General features: G+C 31.6%; 1 long non-coding RNA gene and 2 other non-coding genes across 3 annotated transcripts in view; all 3 read left to right on the plus strand.

Annotated features, from left to right (window-relative positions):
• Positions 1-21903, plus strand: part of LOC128863891 (uncharacterized) — an 80647-nt gene that overhangs the window by 39043 nt on the left and 19701 nt on the right. The window lies entirely within an intron of this gene.
• Positions 15331-15402, plus strand: Trnaq-cug (transfer RNA glutamine (anticodon CUG)). The gene has a single exon. It is a non-coding gene; the product is annotated as a tRNA-Gln (tRNA).
• On the plus strand, positions 17002-17074 carry Trnak-uuu (transfer RNA lysine (anticodon UUU)). Its single transcript has one exon. It is a non-coding gene; the product is annotated as a tRNA-Lys (tRNA).

Raw genomic sequence — 21903 nt, forward strand, 5'->3', positions numbered from 1 at the left:
ATCAGGACAAACCCCAAAATAAGTGCCCCCAAATTGAAATTTGAAGTTGAAAATGAGACTGGAAAACAATTAAGCACCCAAACTATTCGCCGGGTTTTGCATAGTGCTAATTAACATGGGTGCAGTGTTAGGAAAAAGTTCTTCGTGAGTAGTGTCAATCGGAGTAAACGGATTTCATTCGCAAAAGATCATGAAAAATATGACCAAACGTCTTGGAACCAAGTCATATTTTCTGATGAGTGTAAGTTCAGTATCTGTGGATCTGATGACCGTGAAAAAGTTTGGAGAAAAGTTAACGCGGAATTGAATCCAAACAATATGACCGGCACTGTGAAACATGGAGGGGCTCTGTGATGGTTTGGGGATGTATGGCTGCGAACGGGGTGGAAACTTGGTATTTATCGAAAATATTATGGACCGATATGGTTACTTACATATTTTGAAAAATAATTTAAAAGAAAGCGCTACGAAATTGGAACTGAAAAACGTTCTTCAAGAGAAATGGAATAAACTACCACCAGCTGTAACTGAAAACTTGGTGAAATCAACGCTATCACGACTTAAAGCGATTGCACAGTCTAATGGTTACCCTACCAAATACTAGGATTTGATTTTAATTATGTTTTTGATTTCACAAATTAATAATATGATGAACTGTATACTTACTTTTGAGACATGCATTTTTATAAAGTTTAATATTGTATAAAAAGCTATAATTTGGTTGCTTTTTAAAATTTTGTCATTATTTCGATTAAATATGATTTTTGTATTTCATTCATGTAAATAAAACACAATTTTGTTATAACTTATGTAGGTTGTTTGAAGGAATCGATTGGGGGAAAATTGAAAACGTATCCGGTGTATACTTACTTCTGTTACTAACTGTATGTTGGGGAACTGAGTTAAACGGTTCCAGCAAATCAGTATTCTCCTTTAAAGTACTGTTGGGTAGCGGAACGCCAATGGAACTGTGCGGTTAGGTGGCGTGATACTCTCAAACAGTAAAAAACAACTTTTAGTTTTTATGCTCAGAGTTTAGGTCTTAAGTTGATACAGTTGATTAAATACTTGATTTGTATTAAACTGCCCGCTGTTATAATTTTGTTATTTAACTCGCGCTTAACAATCGATTTATTGCAATATTCAAGTCACCATTGACACCATACGGCCAGATTTATTGGAAAAGTAGTCAAAACTTGGGCTGATCGAATGGGACTCCTAGCCGCGGCGGGTGTGTACTAAATGATATCACCTTTCAAGTATTTCAATTAAATGCCATGAAATGCTCTATCAGATTGTAATAAAAGGAAATCAATCCAGTCAAATATCTGTTTTGTATTATCATTGGAAGTTCTAAAGCTCTTAAAAAAACGCCCAATATAAGATTTGATTGAATTTGAGAAATAGTTCCTGCGCTTACATTCAATAGTATCAATAGTAGTGCGTTTTCGAAAAAAAATTATATAAATAACTACAGTGGCGAGCATAACTGAGTGCGCGATGATTTTTTTCTTTTTTATATTTACAATATTTTTCGTTTTTAATTTTTTTTTTTTTTAAATATTCATCATTCTTGAACCAAAATGTTATTAAATTGAACTTTCAAACTCCAGATAAAATTTAGAAAAATTCATGAAATTTTCTTTCAAATTTCGAAATTTTCAACCTGTATGGTTAGAAAATGTTTGCGTACGCAATGACATACTTCTGCTCAAATATGAACGAGACTGATTTAATAAAACACAAACGGTTAATTACACTGAATTTGTTCCACAGTGTTATTGTTCAATTTTTATTTTATCTCTTTCAAAGTAATCACCATTGGAGGCGATACACATATGCCAACATTTTTTCCAATCATCATAGCATTTCTGGAAGGCCGATTTCGGTATGGATTTTAGTTCCTTCTTCGAATTCTCTTTTATGACTTCAATTGTCTAAAAATGTTTTCCACGGAGCGGCAACTTGAGCTTGGGAAACAGGAAAAAGTCACATGGAGCCATATCAGGCGAATACGGTGCTTGCGGAACGATATTAACATTATTTTTGTTCAAATAATCGCGAACAAGACGTGACGTGTGAGCTGGTGCATTATCGTGATGCAAGAACCATGACTTGTTGTCCCACAATTCCTTCCTTTTAAGACGAATATTCTCGCGCAAACGCTTTAAAACGTCTAAATAATATTCAGCGTTAACCGATTTTGCGATTTTCAAGGACAATTTCCATTACTTTTCCGAAGTTTTCGTCGTTTACTGATGTTGCTGGACGACGTTCATGAGGCAAGTTTTCAACCGATGTACGGCCCTCTTTGAACGATTTGTACCACTGGAAAACACGTGCACGCGATAGAGGTTGTCTGAAACATTTTTAAGGCGTCTGAAGCCGAAATTTTGTTGGAATAACAAAATTTCAAACAAATTCTTTGTTCAACTTGAATTTCCATCGTTAAATTCGAAAAACACACTCGAGCTTGACTTGTTTACTGTAGCACAGAAAACTATGTGGCATATCACGCTGAAATTTGCCATATAAGCTTATAACAGTCCTACTATCCAACAAAAAATTTATTTTTGCCATATGTCATCCGCGGACCGTTTTATTGATACCGTCTCGTTCATATTTGAGCAGAAGTTTTTGTAAAATAAGTACAAGTTTTAAACATCTAAAAATCGCTACAATTTTTAATATTTTTTTCTGTCGATTTTGTGTACTTTATTTCATACAAAAACTTATTTTGTGCGTAAAACCGTTTAAACAAATACAAAACAAAAAACAGAATCTACTCCAGTTTTTATAAATTGTTCGAATTGTGCGACTAATTTTTTTTTTTATCAACGCGGCTCTTTAGCAGCTTACAACCCGCACTTTTTCAAACGACAATTCGATGGACTATAAATAAAATAGTAATTTTATTTTTTCAAAATTCAGATTGATGATTGATACCTATCGCGCCGACCACTGGGCGCATAATGCCAGGAAAATTCAGATTAAAAAATTCTAAATCAAGATGAAAATTTATACATTTTTTCTATATTTTAATATATAAAACTTGAAGTCTGATTTATATGACTTTGGTGAAAAAATGAAAAATATTAACAAAAACGTAACAAAAAACTTTTAGCTCGAAAAACATTATGAATATATAAAAAAAATCATCACCCACTCAGTCATGCTCGCCACTGTATTTCTCTGCTAACTCTCTGCACCAAGACATGGAAGACGGACCGATTTCGCTCATTTAATAAGACAATCTTCCTTATAAGAAGAAGCATGTGAGACCAAATTATCGCAATTTGAGAGAACCGTTACACGGAAAAGAAAATTTTTCGTGACAGATATATTTCTTTTAAATTTTACACAAACGTATTTATTTTCTTGAAACAAATTCTTTACATACAAATATTAGCAAATTTTTCCTTTTAAATAACGCAACATTTGAGCCATATTTTCCGAAATTTTCATTTCGAAATATTGAAAATTGAGCGAGTGGCAGTAAAGCTCCGGAGGCGTCTCGAAAAAATTGGTTTTGCAGTTTGCGCCATAATTCGCAACAAAATTTTCTTAACGAAAAAAATCAAAATACATTTATTAAAGGCCATGTTTCTCAAGAGATCTCTGGTTGAACTTTTGTTTCGATTTTATAACTTTTCGGAGCACTTGGAAGGCGAAAAACTGATTTTTGCTGTTGATATGAGTTTCTCTGATATTTTAACCGCACAGTTGGCTCTTTCCTTACGACGATTCTTACAACTGAGCGTAGTTGTAATGCAGTTAGGCGCCTTGGTCTGCCAGCAACTACTCGATTTTCCAGTTTTGCATTTGAGTTGAATTTATCAATAATTTTTTTGACGCAAAGGGATTTTCCCATTATGCAATTTTATAATTAATCCACGAGTTTCGAAAGATTTTCGTTTTCAGATTTTATTTTTTATTCATGGAATACTTTTTCCACACTTAAACCAGTTGCCGAGAAGCACACAAAACGACTAACTAAGATGAAAAGGATCTCTGCCGTATTGAATATGAGGATAACGGGACATATGGTTTTTACAAAACGCTATTGCGGTGTTTGTTGTAATAACGGTACACTTTATTTTGATGCAGTGTTTTTTGTGTTTCTTGTATAGCTTTTGTTGTTTGTGAAGCAAATCAATTAGAGAATTTAGTACAGTATAAAAAAATTAATATGACTTAAAACCACTTTGTGAAGTATAGAAATAAAGCAAAACATATTACAAGTATACTTTGTATATACCGTTAAATAGTTACAATTAATCATTATGTGCACAAATTTGAAATACCCCAGTGCAGTATGCGCATTGGTATAAAAAGCAATAATAATTAAGAATCTGCCTGGCAAAAAGCTGAAGGGAATCTCTTTAAACGAGGCCACGAGTACATCAACCGCTGATTTGTATCTTTCACAGCATCATTTGTTAAACCTGTTTGTTGTAGCACGCGTAGGAAGCACGCGTTTTACAAAAAACAAAAGGCAAAAAAAAAAATACGAAAAAAAAAAACAGAAACTAGACACGAAAAATGATGGTTAAGTAAATGTGGCTCTCGAGAAAAGTAACAAATAAAAACACGTGTAATTGCGATGTAATGATGTAGAGAGCAATGGTTTTTTCCAAGTTGAAAACGCGCGAAGTAAAAACAGTAAAAAAAAAATACATATATATCTACATAATGTATGTAATATTCCTAGTTTGTGTGTTGTTAATCTTTTAATTTGACGAACGAAGTTTATTCAAGATTTAGGTACATATCTTCAAGTTCGATTATCTGGTGATGCCTTCAAATAAATTGTCAAATGTAGGATAGTCACATTGCGGCTCAAATAGACTGAAAGATCTGCTATTGAATTCACTTTTGCCTCAAATGGATTGAATAGGATGTAAAAATTAATAGGTAATTGTTCTGACGATACCTCGATGATACCGAAACTCCGATAGATGATGGAGTAGACACTGACCTTCGCTCAAGCGACTATTGATTCTATATTACGGCGACCCGGACTTAAACCCGATAAAGAACAGTCACTTCAGCAGCGTGGTCCACAAATTTATAGAGCATGTTTTATGCTGTTACAACAGCAGCAATCCTCAAAAAAAAAATTAAATTCTAATTTTAATTTTAGTTTTAAATTTTGTGCTTTAACTTTGTGATCTCAGGGCTGGTTTAACAATATAACAACCAATTAAATAATATTTATTATTTTTTTGGCGATAATTCGACCTGAATTGAGGCCGTAAGCTCACAAAATAAAAATACGAAAAATAAAAATAATTGGAGGTCATTAAAAAAGTTTAAATTATTTTATTTTTAATTTAAATTAATTTTGGCTAAATTTTGTTTTTCATTTAAATGTAATATTTAACTTTAATTAAAATTATTATTTTTTAATTTTAAATTGAATTCTACTTTTGATTAATTTTTAATTAAATTTTAACACTAATTTCAACTAATATTTTTTCATATTAACTTTAATATCATCTAATATCTTATTTAACTTTAATATCAATTTTAAGTTAACCTTTTATTGTTTTTGTAATTTTATATTGAATTATAGTTTTTAATTTAATTTTAATACCAATTTTATTCTAGATTTTAATTTAATTTATACTTTAATTTCCAATTCGGATTTTAATTAAATTTTGCTTTTAATCTTATTGTTAAGTTTCATTTTATGCGCACAGACAAGGTGGCACACTTTTGTTTTTGAATAAATTTTCTAAATAAATCAAAACCTGATTTTGAGTGATGGAAAGCTTTTTTTGACCTTTACGCACTTTACTGATTTCCTATTGGCTTACTGCAGCTTTGATTAATATTCATTTTCATTTCTAAATTTTATTATAAGTTTCATAAAATTTTTTTAATTAGTTACTTTTTTTTAATTAATTTGAACTTTTAATTTTTAACTCCATAATTTAAATTTTAATTAATTAAAATTTTTGCTTAAAATTTAATTTTATTTTATTTCTGTCTTAATTTTTTTGCAGTCTTATTTTAATTGCAGTCTTAATTTTTATTGTTAAATTAATTTCACTTTTAATCAATATTATTTTTTGTTTTTAGAACCAATTAAAATTTTTGCTTTAATTAAATAAAACGAAACGAAATCAAATAAAATAAAAAGTATAAAATAAGGTAAAACTGTTTAAATAAAATAAAATAAAATGAACTGAATTAAATTGAAATACAATAAAATAAATTTAATTAAAAACAAGGTAAAACATATGTAATAAAATACATTAAAAATACAACTAAAACAACAAAATAAAACTAAGTAAAAATAAATAAAAAAATAACATCAAATTAAATAAAACCAAATTAATTACGAATTAAATCCGATAAAACGCTCAACGCGGCTAGTAAAATAGAGAGTCTTTCAAAAGTGACGCCTTTTTACGCGGTTTATTTTTTTTTATGTCATCTTTGACATTTGTCAAGTGGGCAGATGTACAATTTTGCACGATAGAACAACTCGCTAAATTTATTGAAACTTATTATGAAAATAAAATTAATTTATTCTACTTTATTTGAATATATTTTATTTAATATTTTTTTAATTTAATTTATTAATTTATATTTTTCTTAGCGCCTAATCAAAGTTTCTTGCATAATAAAGGGTTTTCCAATAACAGGTGATAGCGATCGAGAGATGATTAACGATTTTTTATGCCAGGAATTGAATGGTATTGATCTGGACAACGTTTCTTTTCAACAAGACGGTACTACGTGCCACTCAAGCAACGAAACCATTGATCTTTTACGGCAAAAGTTTCCGGACCGTGTTATCTCTCGAAGAGGTGATCACAATTGGCCACCGAGATCTTGTGATTGAACACCTTGTGACAATTTTTTTTCGGGGCCACGTGAAAGAGAAGGTCTACGCCAATAGCCCAGGGTCGATTTAAGACCTCAAAGATGGAAGGCTATCGAGGACATAGGGCAGCCACGTTGCAATTCGGTTATGGAAAATTTCATGAAAAGAATATTGTCCTGTAAGCGTGGGCGTGGTGGTCATTTGCCTGATGTTATTTTCCACTATTAACGGCATACTTTCCTCTTTATAGTCCGATCATTTATATTAAAAAATAGCATTTTTCTTTGAATATCAAAATAACACCTCTGTTTGGAAAACCCTATATATTATACAAATAAGCACAAAATAATAAATAAAAAAAAAAATTAATTAAAATAAACATAATAATTTTTTTTTTATTTTGATTAAGTTATTTCGATTATTTTATTTATTTTTCAATTTAATTTAATTTAATTTTATTTTTTTAAGTTTATTTTGTTTTGTTTTATTTTCCTTATTATGTTTTGTTCTTGTTTTGCATATCTAATTAATTAAATAATTTATTTATTTGTTTAATAGTCGCCTCTAACACATAACTCAATATACACACAACCAAATACCCATATTTTTTCTGTTTGATTGCAACTTTTCCCATCCGACATTTTCGCATTCAAATCGCGAATTGCTTTTATTGCCTATTCAACAAGTAATAACATTTAAAATGCAATAAACAAAGCAAACTTCGTTACGCACTTCTGATTTTTGCTGATTTTTCTTGTTATTGTTTGTTGTTGTTGTTGGTGTGTCATGCTCCAGTGTCTCATAAATGCAATAAACAATTTGTAATTTGCACGTGCTCCAATTTGTCGTTGTTGTTGTCGCTCCTGCAGCGCCACACGCTGCATATTAAATAGCTGCCCAAACGTGATCACACACACACATACACACTTCTATACATGCATTCAAACAAAACGACAGGCTAGACATTACAGTAGCACCGAAACCAGCAAGTGCCTCCCCGCGCTCAGCGCGTAACAGTTGTCGAGGACTGTCGATTGCCAATTGCCGATGAGAAAACGCGTTGTTGCCGATTGGCGATTGGCGATTGCCGTTGCCGCATAATTTGCTACGCATGCGCAAACAACGGCTGCTACAAAGCTCATTCGTAGTGGTGTTGGTGCAGGCAAATTTCTTGCAAATTATTCCAAGTTGAACGCTACGTTAGCACCACAACTTCTGCATTTTCACATGCGATGAATAAAAAAAAGAGCTAAAAACTAAAAAGAGAAAAAAAACAATAAAAATTTACTACTATTGATAATTCTGCACACATTCGATTTTATTATTCTTTTCCTAAGCACAAATGGTCAATTTCTGAGAATGGCCAATTGCAATAGTAACAACAAAATGAGTAATAATACAATAATAACTGATAGGGTTCTCTAAATACCCGCCCGTACATAAGAAGTGTTGGTCTCATTCGTGTCTGAGTGTTTGATTATTATTTTTGTCGAGTTGTTATTATTTGTTAATGCTTGTTGTTATTGCAGTAGAGTTTGTTTACCAATTGATACTCGGTAAAATAATTTATAAATTTATGGGCGATGGCAGCAAAGTTCCTCGTAGTCAGTTTGATAATTTCTATTATTGGACTGATAAATGTATGTATGTATGTACATTAACAAACTAATATACAATAGTTAGATTTGATTATTTTTATCTCTGGCGCCCCTTGCGAATTTTTTGTGTGTCTATTTTAAGTGTTTGGCTCTGTCTTATCAAAAAAAGTATTAAGCTTATGGAATTGTATGTCTAAAAGAAATTTTGCAAATTTACAACACAAAAAAAAAATATTTGTTGTTGCTTGCAAGTAGAATGTAAACTAGTGAAACAAATTTCTAGCTCTAATGTCATCAAATACGAACTAGTACGATTGCGACTAGTTGATAACCAGTTCCAAAGTAGTCGATAGTAGTTGGGTTATTTGCGCATTTCTTTTTTCTTTTTTGGTGTGTGAGGTCGGTTCAAAATACCTTCGCTCTTACAGCGGCCGTCGTCTAATGCGTTGAGTGGTGTAGCCATTATCTTCTTTCTTTCTTGGGAACTATCCTTCCTGGAACTACTTTCTGCAGTACTTCGGAAGGACCCAGAACGGCATATCCATAAAGAACCAATTCTATTCCCCCACGTCTGGGTCCACCATATTTATAGCCAGCTTTCATGCTCTAGACTCGTCCTCCTGTGAGGCTGCGCTTTGTTGCACTGCGTTTAGGTTTACCATTTTTTCCATTTTTTCGTCCTCGATGTGCTGCCTTCCAGCTGTCTTTGCGTTCGAGCATCTTGCTGATTATGATGGTCGACGCGATGACACAAGTTTGCTTCCTCAGAGCATCTGTTACCGCGAGCCATCTGTCACAACTAAAAAACGTGTGTTCAGCGTTATTGCGCGGTGCTACGCATTATATGCACTTGCGATCGCTTACCTTGCCCATGCGGTATCTCTGGAAGTATCCATGGCTCGAGAGGAACTGAGTTAAGAAGTAATTCCTTGCCCCGAAGGTCCTTTGGACCCAATTGATTGGCCTATTGATGGAATGAGTTTCGCCGTCCATCTGCTATTCGGTCAGTCTTCCATCGACTACGCCAGTCACCGCTGTCAGTAATGATACTATCGAGTGGTCGTAGGAATATCACACTTTCCTTATTCGATTTTTTTTCTCAAGGTAACATGGATTCTAAATATAATATATTAGGCTGACACTAAATCGGAGAGAACTACCTCCTAACCATGAGCCAAAGAAGTCGCCTGCAATGACTTTTGCAGAAGCAGCCATAACAAAGAAAAGGCAGAAAGCCACAGGCAACTTCTCAGATATTGCAGTAGACTATTTAAAAGGAAGATTTAGTAAGTTTGGTTGAAGGGTTTTTGAGCAAAACAATCGCAGTGGCAGCGTTGAAAATGCCGTGCACAGGCTCCCTCGTTGGCTCCACAGGCTGGTTTAAGGACAAATAAAAGCTTTGAATGATTTTAGGTGCAATTGGGATGCCAAAGCACCTATTTTGAGTGTATTTCGTTTGGTGGAACTTCTAACAACTGGATCCACCTAGCCATAGCTCCAAATTCACAAACATCATTGCAGCTCGCGGCTAGTAAGTTCCTCTGCGTTCAAAGTTATTTACTACTAAATTTCATGATATTTTAATTTTAATTATATAATTTTAATAAAAAAAATTAATATATTAATGTTGTTGCTAATTAGTTAGTTGAATACACTAATGAAAAAAATAATAATAATACGTAATTCTGTGAAATAGGGAAGTCATCATCGTCACATTCAACAATAATTTTTATTAATTTATTTTTATTTTGTCAAGAATTAGGCGGTCACAAAAATACAATAATATTTTGTTATGAATTCTTATCAACCGCGTGATTTTGTGGTCTTATTGATTGCAGTGCACTGACCTACTACAAATTCCTAGTTATTAATTACTTTTGTTCACACAAAGCAAGTCTTTTATACCGCCGCAAATCTTACTTTGATGACTAGTAGTCAGTGGTGACAGCGGTGCCTTACCTTGAATTTTATTCGAGGATTAGAAAAGTTTGGTCAGCAGGTGCAAAAGTTATCACAATCACTCCACAGCTTTGCAGTTATAGCGAATATATTTTTTTCTTTATTTATTTTATTTTTTTAATATTTTCTACTTTTTCTTAATTTGTTTTATTATTTTATATATATTTTGTTTATTTTTTTAATTTTTTTATATTGTTTTTTTGTGCTAATATTTATTTTTTTATTCTTTCGCTTTGAAAAATATCCAAACCTTTTAGATATGACGGGAAGCTAATATCACAGAAAATTCGCACGTAATGTATACACCCATAGTCAAAGTTTTTACTCAAAAGTACTTGTCAATAACTTAATATAATTACCGAGAATGCGCTCTTATAGAGGAAAAATCAGAAAAATTAAAATTTTTTCCAGTTGAGCTGCCTCGTATTAAACTAAAAAAAAATATAATAAAAATATAAAAAATAAGCGCAGTGTCACATGGATTTATTTTGTCCTCAATAATGCGTTAAATTCCATCATCGCTGTTAGATGAAGAACATTCCATTAGCAATTGTATTGCTGTGGCAATCACAGCATTCTTCATATTTTCCTGCCTTGCTTCCGTCTATGCATGTACATACGCACATACATACAGTATTGGCCAAAACTAAAGCACCCCCCTAATGGCATTTCAAATAATGCTAAATCTCTCAATCAAACATCTTGAAATATGGCGTATACATACATATGTAATGTGTTTCCTTGTTACTTAAGTATTTATAAAATATAATACCAAATGTACAGCGTTTTGGTTATACTGAAAAAAAAATTGAAATGTTCATATTATTTAAAAACTGAACGGTCAAAACTAAAGCACCCCACATTTATTTTTCTTAACTACGGCATTGTTTTGTTGTTTTAAAGTTAATTTCTCTTCCTAACGGTATTTAAAGCTGAGTCAAAGTTCGTTAGAATAATTTGTGCAAAACACGTGCGGATTTAGTAGGTCAAAATATTTCATACGGGAAATCAGCAAATTTGGCCAGAAATACGTATTCAAATGAATTTAAAAATAAAATAATAAGTGATTGGCAAAGTGGTTTATCGCGACACAAAATTAGTGAGAAATATTCAATAAATGAGCCCTTGATTTTGAAAGTCGACTAAGTCATATTTTCCTTGTTTCGAGATAATTAGAGTTTTGCGTTTTAAAGGATTAAAAAATATTTTTGCACTATGGAAAATGATTTTTCGACAGTAAAGTAGTGCCAACAAACAAGAATTTATTATGGTTGTGAAATTTATAACCATTTTTAACTGGTTGAACTTTTGAAAGGTTGCAAATGACTTAGTCGACTTTCAAAATTAACAGAATGACTTTATAAATGACTTATTCCAAGGAAACATTTTTATTAGTAATTAACATTTTATTCAAACTCATTTCATTGTAACAAAGTAAATTATTTGTTAATACATATTTAGGGAAGTAAAGTGTTTGTGAAAAATTGGTGGGATATAGGGTAGTAAATCCATCATATCTTTATGTTTTTCTTTTGTTATTGGTCTAATAGTTGTGTACAATGGAGGCAAATCAATATTTTTGTATATTATTTTAGGTCTTCCTATTTTAGGTGAGTGGTCTAATATTTTGAATTCGGAATTGTCATCTAAGGAAGTTTTATAAAACATCTTATATGGAGAATTTTTTAGAAATCTGATCCATTGAATTTTTAGCCAAGACACAGCTTCTCCATTGGTTTTTTTCTTTCTATTATTCGTTGAATCTTTTAGTTGCTTTGTCGAAATGAAATTTTTCTGAGCCAGTTGTACCACCAAAAATGGGTTTTTTTTTACATACTTCTATTAAATTATAATAGTGCTCAGGTATGTATACTTTTGGCAAGTGTCTTTACGAGGAGTATGAAAATTTAAGTTGAACTCCGTATTGAAAATTTTCCTGTAAGTCCACTCCTTCACACGTGATATATTATTTTCATCACATTTTTTCACATACAGCTCATACATTTTTCGGATATCTAAGTCAGCACTTAAATACTTTCGACCTGAAGTGTGATGTGATCTCGTGTAATGGCTCTCACATGCTGGAAAACTCAGAATATGTTCTCGTACCACTTTAATTTTATCTTCATCTGTTTTTCTAGATGAACCAAGCATTTTGCCACGTAAATCCATTCCAGGTGATTTGGCATTTAAGGCACCGTTTAATCTTCCCTGAGATATTTTAAAAGTATCCAAAAAAAAAAGTTCTACAAATGGAAACTTCTGAATTCCGTAAATTTATATGATACTTATAACTACATTTTCTCATATATCCTTCTTCATTTCTGGGTCGTCTTTGCTTTATTGATAGTTTTCGAACCAAACCGTGCAGAAACAAATTCTGTTTTTCAAAACTTGCTAATTTCCAAAAAAAATCAAAATTTGCTTTCCTATCTTCATATCCAATTGCATTTATACATTGTTTGGAACAACGGCAATCTTTATGTTCGAAAAGTTTACCACTCACAAGCTTAGACTTTTTTGTTTCATATTCCTCTCCACTATTTCTCTTCATTTTTCTTATATTTTGTGCATAATTAAGTTGATTTCGGCTCCTCTTTCTTGATTTCATGTTGATTTCTTCCATTTGTAGGGGTTCCGAATTCACTTTCACAGTATCAGTTGATTCATCTGAAGACGATATTGCTCTTATTCGTTTCCATTTCTTGGGAGCATTACTTAAACTTCTTCGCAGTACAATGTCTACAATTAACTATAAATAGTACGTTTTTACATTTAAATGATTACTTGATCATACCTGAATCGCTATCTGAAGGCATTACAAAATTATTATTTATTTTCCAAAATTTCTCAACGAACTGACTTAGTCGACTATCAAAATGAACAGTTTCCGTATTTTGTTTAACAACCAAAAAATACACTCAATTTTACGAGTTAATTTTCATGGCATACTGCTAATCTCTTCAGATTATGTTAGTTCATTAGGATTAGATAACAAGTAGCTGATAAACTCGATTTTTAAAAATTTTGACTTAGTCGACTTTCAAAATCAAGGGCTCAAATAGAAGTGTAATATCGCGACTTATAAAAAAATTTTAACAAACGGGTTCTATTTCTGCAAACCATAGTGGAGGAAGGCCGCGAAAGACTATACGACAATTTGGTCTGGGGTTGTTTCTCTGGCCAGGGTATCGGGCCTATTCATCGAATAGAGGGAATTATGGACCGTTTCATGTACACAAACATCCTTAAAGATGTAATGCTACCACACACTGAGGAGGAATAGCCACTGAGATGGAGGTTCCAGCAGGATAATGATCCGAAGCATACCTTTAGGCACTGTAAAAAGTGGTTACAGCAAAATGCTATAGAGGTCTTAGACTGGCCACCTCAATCTCCCGATCTCAATCCCAATGAGAATTTGTGGGAGATTGTATATTCGAAAATTAATAGGGAAAATTGCAGCACAAAGGAAGCCCTGTTTGAAGCGGTTAAAGAAGCCTGGTACAACATTTCTCCGGAAATTATTAGTAACCTAATATCTTCTATGCCAAAAAGATGTTCTGAAGTTATCAAAAATAATGGGTTTAGTACAAAATACTGATGAATAAAAACAATTATTTTCGCTTTTAATGGGGGGTGCTTTAGTTTTGTCCAGACAAGTTTTGAATAATATTAATATTTTTTAATTTAATTTTTAATATAAGAAATTTTTAAAATTTTTTGTTATGTTTATTAATCACCAAGATAATAAGAAGAAACAAGGTGTAAAAGTAAGTAATATTCGATGTTGTTTTATTGAGTTATTTGACATTATTTGAAATGCCATTAGGGGGGTACGTTAGTTTTGGCCAATACTGTATATTGCCAAATTAGTTAATAACTTAGAAGTAAAAGCATAAAACACAAAATATATTTACCTTCTATGCTTTCGATTTGTACTCGTATTTCGCAAACTGCACTGAAGGAAACTGTGGTGAAGAAGTGCATACCTCTCCATCATTGCCCAATTCCTATTTAATGTATGACTTCAAAACTAAAAATTTTATCTACAATATACCTACTGACATTCTCCATTTTAATCACCATTTTTATTTAAGTTTAGAACTTTCACTCAATTTGAATTCGTGTTTATTTTCACTTTGCGATCAGCTGTTTTCTTCACTTGCAAATTCTTATGGACAAGTAAAAATTTATCCAGTTACAAATTGTAACTTCCCCTCAAAATGAAATGAAATTTTGCTCTCTCACTTTCCCCTACTTTGCAAGTTGTTTGAATATTATGAACACCAAAACTTGTTGTTGTTTGATTTGTAACAATTGTTGTTGCAAATTATTTGCTTCATGAACAAACCTATTGTTTACTAGAAAGCCTTTGTTTGTTGTTGTTAAACAACTGTATTGAAAAATGTTGTAATGAGAAATACATACTTGGAGTATGCAAAGAGAACTAAGGCAAATTCAAAGCCAAGAACGGTATATTTCACATGAAAAAAGCGCTTGAATTTATGTGCAAGTTCGGCTTTGTGTAAATACTTTAGAGAATTCTTTTTTTTCACCTTACCTGTATTGACACAAACTATAATCTAATAAATACTTAATTTACTAAATAAAACTTAAAATCAAAAACTTAAATTTATCTTACAAAAGTATGCTATAAAAATATGCAAATGTCTTCTACAATCGTTTCTTTTCAAATTTCACCTTAGCTCAATAACTTTCTTTACTGCAGAAAAACCGAAAATAAATTCATTAGTCATCCTCCATTTGTAGGCCATGGTATGCGGATATATGCAAATCTTAGCAAAATTTCTAAAAACATACTTACATATGTATGTACACTTTATGTATAATATATATATGTACATATGCATGCGTTAAACTCAGAAATTGCCTACACACGCTGTGCCATCACCCTTAGCGGCAAGATGACCTAACGGTTCCATGGTGTAGTGGTTAGCACTCAGGACTCTGAATCCTGCGACCCGAGTTCAAATCTCGGTGGAACCTTGTGTATAGTTCGCTTTTTTTTTAAATGTGATTAATTTTTCTTTATGCTTTTTATAAACTGTTTTGTGTGTATTACAGTTTTTTGGCAAAAATTATTAGCACTGCAAATTAAAATGAAAATTGTTACTTATCTGCAAACATTTTTTTATGTCATACTGTATGTGTGTAATTCACTGGTCGTATCACATAGTAGTTTTAAGTTGAAATGGAATTGGTGAAATATAAGTAATTTTTATGTTAGCTTTTTCCAGCAAATCAACGGTTAAGCTTAATAATTTTGGACGACTAGTGCTCGCACGCTCTGGACTAACGCATCAACGCGAGCGCTGCACGCAGGTTTCGACATGTTTGTATTAAACACGACACAGGAACCAGCCGTGCTTGCCAATCGCTACTTGTCGTTTGTAACGGCTTCTGCATATAGTCACATAATCATGATCCCACTACCAACAACAAACATTTCCTTACTTATTCTCTCCTAGCCTCTACTTATGTATGCATATTCTCACATCTCTTCTTCACGTTTCTGAATTTGATCCCTTACTAACTGATCTTTACTTTAATGACATTGGAATGATTAATAAAGCTACCTTCAAAAAGAACGGATTATTATTATATGGTTTATTTACTTATAATTTATGAAGCCAAAATTGTGTAGTTGGTTTATGTTTGGAGCCATGTTTTTATTTATACCATACAAAATCAACTTATTAATCTTTAGTAGTAATTTTATTAATATTTAATATTGAAATAATAAAACTATGTTTTGTTCTATTTTTAAATAATTTTTATTATTAAACAATATAAGGTTTTTAAATATACAAATAAAAATGCCTGATGGTTGTGGTGACATATTTGTAAAAAAAAATCACCCAGCGACAAGTGGTTAACATAAATTTCTTCAATAAATTTAAATTCCGAATATCGATAATAAATAGTAAATTAGAAAATTATGGTTCACATAGTATTTAGAAAAAAGCAAAAAATAAAACAATTTTATTTTTTCTTAAGTGGATTTAAGGCTACTATGGTACACGGCGGCTAAATCATTTATGTATGTTTGCTTGTGTTGTAATTTTATTTTCCTTAATTATTTATTCCGTTTCATACAATTTCTTAAATTGTTTTTATTTGTCCCTTGTGCGATTACATTAGATTAATCTGTTTTTTTTTAAATTATATTTTAATAACTAATTAGATAATAATATTTTTTTTTATTTGCTACTTGTTTTATTTAGTTTGTTATTCATTTTATTTTCTTTTTAGTTTTTATATTGTAATTTCATATTTTTGTATCATTCAATAATTCATATTAAGAAAAAAATCAATCTGTGGAAAGAAAAGCAGATGCATTTATTTTCCATTTACCTTCATCCCAGGGGCATTCATTAAAATTCATTAATATAATATTATAGAAGTATATACCTATGTACATACATATATTCGCCCTGTCATCGTCCAATGGCAAAGCAAAACACTCCTGGAATAGAAAAAATGAGCGGCAGAGAAGTAGGCAGGCGCTATTAAACTCATTTCACGATGAACACTGCACAGTTGGATTTGTGCTGATGTAAGCCATTTGACATTGTTTTAACATGTGCCCGGGTAGCTCAGTCGGTAGAGCATTGGACTTTTAATCCAAGGGTCCAGGGTTCAAGTCCCTGCTCGGGCGATTCCATTTTTTTATTTCTTTTTTTTTTAGTTTTCATTACATTTATATTTTTTTTTTCACTAAATTTATATTTTAAACTATATAATTATAATAAAAATATTTTAATCAATAGGACTTATTGCTATTGAATGGGGTTTGAAGGATTCAATAGTTTTTATCTATTATTTAATAATAGTATATTTGCATATTTTGTGTTTTTCTTAAGAATATTTAAAAAAAAATTATTTAAAAAGTTTCTAATTAAATAAAAAAAAAACAAATAGGAAGCTTTGTTAATAATTATTTGTTTGTATATAAAGGCTGGTCATTTGTGGAACAACATCGATATGCACAAATAGGAGGAGGAGCTCGGCTAAACACCCGAAACGGGAGTACGCGCCAATTATATATTATGGATCCGTTTAGGACATTGTAGATAGTTAATGATTTCAATTTGCGCCGTTTTGCCGCGAAGTTGGTCCCAATGGACCTGAATTTCAAGCAAAAAAGAGACCTCGTTGATATCGCCAAAGACATGATTTCCGAGGCTGAGTATATGTCGACTGATGTGTTTTTAACCATCCGCTGGACACGTTTTTGTCTTCGGTTAGGCACCCGGGTCTGGTATTTTTTCGTCCTGTTCCAGGATCCTTTTTCAAAGTTTATATCTATAAATCGATAGAAAATTTAATTTTGGAGACTACCTAGAAGCTCAAGTCGTTAGTTATATATGAATTTGTTAAATTCACGTCCAAAGTCAAAAAAGTCTGGCCGGGTGCCCAACGGAGGGTTAAAAATTATCTAGAAGACCGTTCAATGTTTTTTATTAAAGAAATTAAAAGCATTTTTTTAATTTTTGATAGAATTTTATAAAAACAAAAATACATGGTAAAATAACGCTAAAAAACTCTAAATAATTAAATTTTAAGCGATTTTGTTTTGTTGATGGCATTTCTTGATTTTTCTTGGATATAAAACACATTTTTGATATGCCGGTAAAGTTCAATACAATAAGTAACAAAGTTGTCAAAAATTAACGCGATTTTTGAGGGACTTTAAACTTTCAGTTTCTTATATTAAAATTAAATGGACTCTAAAACTAAATACTCCGAAATGATGAAAATGTTATAATTTTTCTAAATTTTATATATAATATATATTTTTTTTAATTTTATAATTTCTCTGATTTTTCTACATTTTCTAATTTTCAAAACTTTATAATTTTTTTTATATTTTATAATTTTGCTATATTTCGGCTCATATCAATTTTATGAAAGAATGGTCACCGTTTTGATTGGAGTTTAGTAAAAATTAAATTAAAAAAATTAAAGATTAAAATGGGTAATCATATACATATGTACATATAATTCATTATCGGGAAGTTCGGGATTTTTAAATTTATTTATATACATAATTGGGGCCCACCCTTTTTGAGTGTTTGGCGAGCTCCTCCCCGTATTTGTGACGTGCATCTTGATGTTGTTCCACAAATAGAATTTTTTTATTACAATATAATTTTTTTTTATTTTTATTTTTTTACTTATTAATTTTTTTATACTTTTTTATTTTGTTAGTTTTTTTTTAATTTTATAATTGTTTTTGTTTTTATTTCTTTTTTTATTTTTTATACATTTTTTTGTACATTTTTTTATTTTGTTTGTTTTGTTTTTAATTTTATAATTGGTTTTTGTTTTATTTCTTTTTTTATTTTTTTTTTAATTTTGTTTTGTATATTTTTTATATATTTTATATTTTTTATATATTTTATATTTTTTATACATTTTTTTATATTTTTTATATATTTTTTAATGAAGTTTTGATCCATTTATTATATGAAAATGGCTTTAAAAATATTATAAATAATATTTACTAATATTTTACACCATTACAAGAACCATACCCCGGGGTTTTCCCCAACTTTGCTCTCTCCTCCTCCATGCATACGACACCTTGCTGTGTGGCCCACATTTGTCATTCCATATGTTTGTTATTTGCCTGTGTCCACTGCATGTGCGTGTATGTGTGTTGTATGTGTCCACCCAACTCGGTGGTAGTGTCATAAATGCCACTTAAAAGCATGAAAAGCGTAAATTATTCATTTTCAAATGGCTTTCAAGCGATATACAGAGCAACTTATTTTTCTTACTACATACAAGTATTTGCTTGCCTATTTCGCTGTTTTCTTTATCGCAGTTACAATTTTTCAATTAACCGGCAATTTTTCCAGCAATAACTGCGCCAGATACTAATTCATCCTAAGCCGTGTGTGCACAAGTGTGTATGTATGTATGTGGTGTATGGTAGTAGCTAACAAAGTGGTTAGTTGACTTGTTGAATTGCGAGTGTAACGAAAATTATTATCAAATTAGTTGCTCATTAATTTTCATAAAAAGTGGGGGAAACAAAAACGCAGGTAGGCGTGAAGAAGTAGTTAGAAAAAATGGCATAAGAAAAATATATAAAAAAAGCATTGTTTAAAGTCACAGGTGAGAATAGTGAAAAAAATGTGTAAAAAAGTATAAAATGGAAATAGAAGCAATGCTGAAATACTAAAAAGTCGAAAAAAGTGGTTTTAACAGCCGCGTATGTGGAGCATAAAGCAGCTGCGGTACAACTTCGATCGGTTATGATGAAAGCGCTTTTTCTTTTATACCAGTGCGCATTAGTGTCTGAGCGCCGATTTTCGTAATGCAATTGTACGATTGGTAAACGTTGTTGAGGAATAAGTCCGACAGTAGCCACGCGTGATCTGTCAAAAAAACCCTATTGGAAAAATATTGCTTTAATCCACAGATATTTCTTCTTTATTTCTGTTCACATTTCATAAATATGGTGGGAACCCCATCGATTAAAGCTAACTTATTAAAGGCTATTAATTTACACTGCAAACCAAAAGATTACCCTTTTACCGTCGAACCGGCATGCGGAACGCAGTCCGGATTGAATACATATCATTTTTGTTTGGCGCCTGGGTTAAAAAAAGGCAGGAGCTCATTAAGTGTCGAGATCTTAAAATGTTCTGGTACAGAAACAAAAATCATCAGCTGAATAAAAATTTAGAGATGTACCTTTGTCAATCGTTTATTGATGATGAAAAACTGGTCTGATATATCAGAAGTGCCGTGTGACGTTGCCTATCTTCAATCGGACGCATCTGCAGGTGGCAAATCGGGTAATGCTCGACAGAAATGCAGCGTTTCCCACCACTCGTCGACTAAGACAAATCGGACGTCTGTCTTGTAGCAATATAAATATGCCCGTTTTGTGCAGTTCCCACTGCCCGATAATGCACGAGATTATCCCCGATAATGTTCGTGGCGCACACACCACACAAAACACTGACTTTAACAACAAGCTAAGGTTGTTCATGCACGATTCGATGATTTTCAGTGCCGCAGAATAGATAATTTTGGTTGTTTACGCCTCCGCTGATAGTGAAATGCGCTTCCGAAACGCACATTAAGTTAAAATATTCGAAGAGGAGTTATTTTGACTGTGACTGTGTGACATTGCACATTTTCATGGTTAAAATTGTACTGCAGAGACGTTTCAGAGCGCTGTAGAAGATGCCAGTCGGGCGACAACTGACGAAAATATTCAAAGTTCTCATGTGTAAAGGAACTTTTCGAATATTGGCTTGGGAAAGTCAACATTTTTTTGCGCACTTACAGCGACCATCGTTTACGAACAAACTCTCTTAAGGCATGCGGAAAAAATGAATTAATGCGACGTGTTTGTAGGTGATGTTGCCAATCACTTGAACTAAGTACGAATTAATGTTGCCAACTTTTTAAATGTAATTCAAATGATTTTTGCTTACGTCGTTGAGAATTATTGACATAATTAGATAATTAAGTAAAGCAACGATATTTAAAATTAAAACGATATTAAAATTAATTTAATGGAGTCTATTGCTTCAGCACCTTTATTATTGTTAGAGGAAGCCAGATAAAACAGGTGTCTATGAGAAGAGCGCAAAATGTTAAGAAATGCTTGTAATTCTTTATTTGGACGATCAAGCGTAAGTCGTTATAAAAAAAATTAGAATATTGAACTCATATTTTTTTTTTTTTAATATTATTACAACTTGCGATTGCACAAATGTGCGTTTAAGAGTACAGATACCAGTAAAGTTTCGAAAACAAAAATTTTTTTTTTATAAAATTTAATATAATCCTATAAAAATGTGTCAAAAATCATTTAGAACGGAAATTTAAGTATTTCTTATATTATAGATCGTCAACCGTGACGACTTTATTCTTTGCGTTCGAGCGCTGGGAGAGGAATTTTCATGTATTCAAACTTTAGACGCGTTTTTCTCAAAAGTTATTGACCGATCGCTCTGAAATTTTGTACACATTCTTTTTATGATATTACTTTCTATGTGAATATTTAGACGTTTTTGAAAATTTTTCGATAAAATAATTTTTTCGAAGCAAAAATAGTAGAAAAATTCGCCAAAAAATGCATTTTTTTGAAGCATTTTTTTTAATTCATATAGAAATTATGACATTAATAAAAAAAAATTGTTGGTTCTTTGTATTCAGGTCACGGACGCCGATGCTACAATGTCCGCCGATTGAGAAGCTCTGCTGCGGCCTTCCTGGAAGATTGAGTGCACATCCGCCATTTTAAATGATAAAAATAAAAATAAAAATTTGGATATTGTTTAAATGTATAAATAAACTGTATGCCAATTTTGAAAAAAATATATTGACTTCTTCATTTTAAATAAATTTAATGAAAATCAGGGAAAATATGGCCGTTTACAGCATAGCACTAGGCCTTGTAGTGAATACTATGTGATTTCTAGCAAAGGTGGCTATCAATCTCTTCATTTCTTTTGTATA

This window comes from Anastrepha ludens, chromosome 5 (assembly GCF_028408465.1).
Source record: "Anastrepha ludens isolate Willacy chromosome 5, idAnaLude1.1, whole genome shotgun sequence".
Classification (NCBI taxonomy): Eukaryota; Metazoa; Arthropoda; class Insecta; order Diptera; family Tephritidae; genus Anastrepha; species Anastrepha ludens.